The 7,077-nt window shown below is 36.1% G+C and overlaps 1 long non-coding RNA gene across 2 annotated transcripts; it reads left to right on the top strand.

Moving 5' to 3' along the window:
- On the top strand, positions 1-6,876 carry LOC113055948 (uncharacterized). Of its 2 annotated transcripts, XR_003277624.1 has the most exons (4): positions 1-182; positions 3,116-3,218; positions 4,294-4,362; positions 6,187-6,876. It is a non-coding gene; the product is annotated as an uncharacterized LOC113055948 (long non-coding RNA). The 2 variants fall into 2 exon arrangements; XR_003277625.1 differs by lacking the exons at positions 1-182; positions 3,116-3,218 and adding an exon at positions 3,225-3,669.
- The last annotated feature ends 201 nt before the right edge of the window (positions 6,877-7,077 follow it).

Here is a 7,077-nt window from a genome sequence, read left to right on the forward strand (position 1 = left end):
GCACTTCGGAGCCTGTTCGCGAGAATCGCGACTCGGTTGATTCAGATCGCCACTTCGGAGCCTGTTCGCGAGAATCCCGACTCCGTTGATTCGGATCGCCACTTCGGCGCCTGTTCTCGAGAATCGCGACTCCGTTGATTCAGATTGCCACTTAGCCGCCTGTTCGCAACTCTTATATCTAAGTATGAACTAACTTGCAATACAGTAAATATTCTTACTCTACCCTAAATCAGTGAAAAATTGTTTGGCTCAGTTTACAGAAAAGTGTACGTCACACATCCTCCTCAGATGAGTATTTAACATCTTTATTATTGTGGGGATCAGTGTGGAAGTGCTACACACACAACCACACACACACACACACACCGGTGAGAGTTTGGGATCAGAATGATTTATTTTGATGAAAAAAATTATTGTTATTATTTATTTTTTACAGGAGTTTACTCATCAAAACTGCATTTATTAATAAGTGTTTGTTTTTTTTGAACTACAAGTCTTTTATCTGCAGTGATGTTCACTTAATTGAATTTGCACTCTATTTGCCTTGCGCTGCTTTATTTAACTTGATTTTTTATTTTATTATATGCCTTTTTTTAACTTTCCCTTATTGTATAGTTGTATCTACATTTTATATTTGATCTAGATTTTTAGGCTTTAATGTTAATGGTATCTGTATGCACCGGAGTCTGAGTGTAACGCAATTTCGATTCTCTGTGTGTATGTACTGTACATGTGGAAATTAACAATAAAGCAGACTTGACTTGAGTTATTTGATCAAAAGTACAGGGGGGAGGGGGAGTGAAATATTATTATGAAGTAAAAGTTCGCGACTCCGTTGATTCAGATCGGGACTTCGGCGCCTGTTTGTGATTTTTTTTTTTTTTTAATTCAGATCTGGACATCGGACTAGGAAGTGCGAGTTATTTGATTCAGATCAGAACTGTGGAGTAGAGCCCTGCACGAGACTCAGGCCCTTTTCAGCTCATCAGAATTATGGTCCCGAAAAAAAAAAAAAGAAAGGAAAAAACAACTTAAATAGGAGCATTCTAAAAATAGAGGCATTATTGATTATTTTATTATTATTTGTATTATTATTTTATTTATTTTTTCCCCATTGGTTTTATTTAGGGATTGTGTGTGTTTTTTTTTTCAAACAGTTCATTAGTGATTAATTAATATTTGGACCTGAGGCTTTTTTTTTTTACCTGTCACTTTGATTTTTAAATGATTTCAATGACTTTTGGAAGTCAAGCCTTCTTGTACCTCAGTTGCATGTGTTGTGTTTTATTGAATTTTGGATAGAATTATCAACTGAGAAATAAAGTTGAACAGAAATAATCATGAACTCTTAAAGATGATGATGAAAAGAAAAGGTAATATTGCATATAAAATTATATCTAAGTATGCACACACACACCGGTGAGAGTTTGGGATCAGAATGATTTATTTTGATGAAAAAAAATATTGTTATTATTTATTTTTTTTACAGGAGTTTACTCATCAAAACTGCATTTATTAATAAGTGTTTTTTTTTTTTGCACTACAAGTCTTTTATCTGCACTGATGTTCACTTCATTGAATTTGCACTCTATTTGCCTTGCGCTGCTTTATTTAACTTGATTTTAATTTTATTATATGCCTTTTTTAACTTTCCCTTATTGTATAGTTGTATCTACATTTTATATTTGATCTAGATTTTTAGGCTTTAATGTTAATGGTATCTGTATGCACCGGAGTCTGAGTGTAACGCAATTTCGATTCTCTCTGTGTATGTACTGTACATGTGGAAATTAACAATAAAGCAGACTTGACTTGATTTATTTGATCAAAAGTACAAGGGGGGGGGGGGGGGGGTGAAATATTATTATGAAGTAAAACAAATTTTTTCTATTTTAATATACATTAAAATCTATTTTATTTCTGTGATTTTCAGTATCATTCCTCTAGTCTTCAGTGTCACATGATCTTCAGAAATCATTCTAATATGATGATTTATTATCAGAGTTGTGCTGCTGAACTGTGATACTTCTTTCAGGATTCTTTGATGAATGAAAAGTTAAAAAAGAAGAGAATTTATTTAAAAAAGAAGTCTTTTGTAACAATAAAAACTAGAGTTCAAAAGTTTGTGGTCAGTAAAATGTATGCTTTCTTTCTAAAAATAAATAGAACTCTTTTACAAGGAATTTTTGATTGTTTTGATTCAGATCGACACTTCCGAGCCTGTTCGCAACTCCGTTAATTTGGATCGCCACTTCAGCGTCTTTTTGCGACTCCATTGATTCTGATCGGCACTTCGGAGCCTGTTCGCGAGAATCGCGACTCTGTTGATTCTGATCGGCACTTCGGAGCCTGTTCGCGAGAATCGCGACTCGGTTGATTCAGATCGCCACTTCGGAACCTCTTCGCGAGAATCGCGACTCGGTTGATTCAGATCGCCACTTCGGAGCCTGTTCGCGAGAATCGCGACTCGGTTGATTCAGATCGCCACTTCGGAGCCTGTTCGCGAGAATCGCGACTCGGTTGATTCAGATCGCCACTTCGGAGCCTGTTCGTGAGAATCGCGACTCGGTTGATTCAGATCGCCACTTCGGAGCCTGTTCGCGAGAATCGCGACTCCGTTGATTCGGATCGCCACTTCGGCGCCTGTTCGCGACTCTTATATCTAAGTATGAACTAACTTGCAATACAGTAAATATTCTTACTCTACCCTAAATCAGTGAAAAATTGTTTGGCTCAGTTTACAGAAAAGTGTACGTCACACATCCTCCTCAGATGAGTATTTAACATCTTTATTATTGTGGGGATCAGTGTGTAAGTGCTACACACACACACACACACACCGGTGAGAGTTTGGGATCAGAATGATTTATTTTGATGAAAAAATGTATTGTTATTATTTATTTTTTACAGGAGTTTACTCATCAAAACTGCATTTATTAATAAGTGTTTTTTATTTTGCACTACAAGTCTTTTATCTGCACTGATGTTCACTTCATTGAATTTGCACTTTATTTGCCTTGCGCTGCTTTATTTAACTTGATTTTTAATTTTATTATATGCCTTTTTTAACTTTCCCTTATTGTATAGTTGTATCTACATTTTATATTTGATCTAGATTCAACCCAATTTATATGGGTTCATCATCACATCATCACCAGAGTCCACACACCAGCACTCGACACAGCAGAGAACCTGACTGCTCATCCAGCGAGGAGAAGGTCTGAATTATTAATTCACTTTAATTAAACAAGTTCATAATGCCCATGAGCATATAGTCATGTTTACTGAATTCATAAGGCTCATTTGAAAGCTAGTTTAAAGCTAACCAGGTGATTCGCCAGTTAACTAGTTTACTAGCCAACAGGCTGTCCTTTGCTTTGCTTCCTTATTTTAACTGGCTATAAACGAGCGGGCTTGTTTTTCCTGAAGCTTTTAATGTGACGTGAACAGTGTTTTACTGATTAAAATATGTAAAAACAGTGAGATAATCTGATTTTGTGAAAGCGATAAGTCTAAGAACAGTCTTCACTGCAGTGGTGAGAAACCAGGACTCTTATTTTGAAAACTGAAAGGAGGAGCTGTGTGCGCGCCTGCGCCCTTACATCTGCAGAGCGTTTGGTGTGTCGTTACACGGATTTTTCCTCATCAAATTTTCATTTTATTTTGCAGGTATTATTGTTACAACAACTTTATAATATTCACACGAGATCTGTAATGTAAATATGTTCATACCGCTGATATCTCGGCTATTACCGATCGGGATTGTGAATATGTTGCAGACTGTGCGCTATTTTTTGAACGCTGTAAGACGACGTGATTGTGAAACGCGTTTACTTCTATTCAAATTGACTCCAGTTACAAAGTTATAGTGTTCATTATGAGTTTACTTCAGATTTGTGTTTGGTTTATTAAGTTATACGTATAAAGATCGGATGCAGTTATTTAGCAGAACTGTCTTCTCTGTCTAACGTTACTTGGTCTTCTGCGTCTGTAACATCAAGAAATATATAATATATCTATGTGCACTGAAGTCTTTGCTGTGAGCAGCCACAAATATTACTGTGCTGTGAGAACATAGACAATTTACATGTATGCAATTTATTATGAATTATATAGAGAGGGAGGATTGTTTTCTCTCTATTTTGTGATGTTAAATAAAATGTCTGGCTGGTATCTTCACATCGTTTTACATTTCTGCTGCTGTAGTCTGCATTGCGTCTACATGGTGACGTATGAATAGTTAATACAATAACAATTGTATTTTTGTTTAAGCTCTTTTTGTTTTTGTTTCAGATCAATGGACAACTTTGTCATTAACACTTTGACAGACCTTGTGACTTGTCTAAAGATTTGATATTAGAGGTAAGAAATGTGTTTTCCCATCCACCGCATATAAAGTCTGCATTGCTACTAAAGCCCTGTTCAGACATGAATTCTTATGAAATATCATTTTTCAGCAGTACTTTAAAGTGGTAGTTTGTTTTACTTGCCCCTGTTGGCGTCTTGGGTTCAAGGTGAGTGACGTGACATCACATCAATGCAACAGGCATAACATTGAGCGCCAGTGTCTTGATAAATGATGGAAGAAACTAACGTTACTGACTCTAACATGCCACAACACCCATGGCCTTATTTGTGCACTTTTTTTGAAGTTATTGAAAAGAACGAGTCCTTCATTTTTAAGAGCCTTCTCTGCCTGCATCGGCCCTGTACAATTTCGTCATACAAGAATTCTCCTTCCAATCTAAGGAAACACGTAGAGCTAAGCCATTTTCATTTCACTTTATTTTAACGAGAAATCTAGCAATAGCTTGCAGAAAACTGTTTCAGTGTGTATGTTAAAATACATGAAATGTGACATCACGTCACCATGGACATGGTACACGTCGTCAGCTTAGTTAGCGGTTTCACCATATTTCATAGTATTTGTTTTTGAAACTTTTCAAGCTGAGGGCTCTGATTTTGTGAAATTCGATGTTAACATGTTATGTTGGAATATAAATTCTATTTTGAATAGTTTTACATGCAGTGTATCCAATTCCATTTATTTGTATTAGCATTTTTCACAATACATATAGTTTCAAAGTACCTTTACAGAAAGTATGTCTACATTACAATTTAAAGTGATCTGTTATCAGAGGTGACTGTGTTCAAGTTATGTCGGAAATGTACAGTTCTTAAGTAATAAAAATCATGCTGTTATTAGCTAACATCTTATTTTCATTTAAAGTGAACAATGAGCTAGTTCAAGTAATTATTACAAGTTGGGAACATAATGATTACATTATATGAAAATGTAGCATTGGTGCATGTGTGATGCTTAAACAGTGGAGTGCTCCTTATTAACAGTGATTGTTATTTTCAAAAGTTCAGCTTCCAAAGACTGATCTAACTAAGCCTATTCTGAAAAATAATGTACACTGTAGCATACATCTATGACACGCTAAAAGCACATGAAATGCTTGTTTTATTTAATCAAAGAGAGGAGACTGATCTCTGGTTTAACTTAATGTTTGAATGTTCCTTTTGCAGAGAAACATGGTAGCCACATGCAGAGAGATATTGCTCTAACACATACATGGGCAATATACGGCCCGGGGGCCGGATCCGGCCCCGCATATTGCTTCAATCCGGCCCCCGCGATGCGCTCGATGCACTCGCAATTTGGACATTCATTATTTATATGAAAACCCCAAATCGCATGAAAATCACACACAAAACACATAATCGTAGAAATACTTAAATTGTGCATTTATTAGCTTCTTGTTTCAGTGAAGAAATGTCACTTTAGCTTAGTTATCACGCATGATGAACCACGTGAAGTGAGATGATTGACGGGTCTGACGCAAATCAGGAAGAGGAGACACATCTGGCTGAATGAATGAATGACAGTTGAACAATATGCAGGGTAGTGTAGGAAATGAATCCTTGAAAGTAAATCCAGTTATTGTAACCTTAAGAGTAGCCTAGGTCAGACAGGCCTAGCAAAAATAAGTATCAGGCCTTGAAATAGGCTATCAAAGTAACTGTAGAGTAGCCTTATACATATTTGCATTGCATTAATTTGTACCATTTAATCATGTAACTATGTTTAATTGCAATTGTCCAAAGTGTGGCCCTCCGTTTACTTTGCTAAAGTAACTGTGGCCCTCAGACTAAAACTGTTGCCCACCCCTGCCCTAACAGCACCAAGGAAAAGGACAATGGAGCACGAGGAGGCTCCTTCGACCTCCAGACAGTTGAAGTTGAGAGAAACCAAGCTAGTCACACAGAAGAATGTTGATCATGCCGTGTTGAATTGTGTGACCCAGAGTCTACAACCCTTTAGTGATCTTCAGCCTAATGCCTCTCTCATATCAAGGAGCACTCTGTGACGTAAGATGGATGAGGCAGTACTTGAAATGAAGAAAAATATAAAAAAGCAATGTCAGGGATCGATTTCATTGCAACCACAACAGGCAGCTCAGAGGTGATGATGCTGAGGTCACCTTACTTGATATATTTTATTCATTTATTTATTTTTTTACCAAGTATCACCAGTTTCATGTGAAGCAGTATAGAGTTAATAATACACAAATACTGACAATTACATGTAAAAGCATTACTAAATATTGTTCCTGACAGTGTGGGGAAATTCATAACTGAAATAGTATTATATACCCCTTCTATATGCAGTTGTGACTGGCAAGTGCGTTTCTTCTGATCACAAACACTAGTTCCTATTACAGTGAATCTGATATGGCCAGTTTATATTTATACACAGACACATTCAGATATGATATAGTAAAGGAAAACTCATGTTAACCTGTGTTTTGCAAGTTTAAGTTTAAATAAAAACTTGGATAACTGTTACAAATAAATGTTAAACTGAAACTACCTGCTCTCAAGTCCTGTTATTTCATTTAGTTCTAAAGGAATTTTTTGTGCTTATGAAATTATTTTATAGACATCAGTGTCTGACTAATTAATGTCATTTTATTAATAGATTGGTGTGCCAAGAGTGAGATTAGAGTCTTTATGTAGACTGAGATAAGCAAGAGTCTTGTGACAAAAATGATAATAGGACATTATAGCAAT

The sequence above is a fragment of the Carassius auratus genome, chromosome 3, assembly GCF_003368295.1.
Source record: "Carassius auratus strain Wakin chromosome 3, ASM336829v1, whole genome shotgun sequence".
NCBI classification, from domain to species: Eukaryota; Metazoa; Chordata; class Actinopteri; order Cypriniformes; family Cyprinidae; genus Carassius; species Carassius auratus.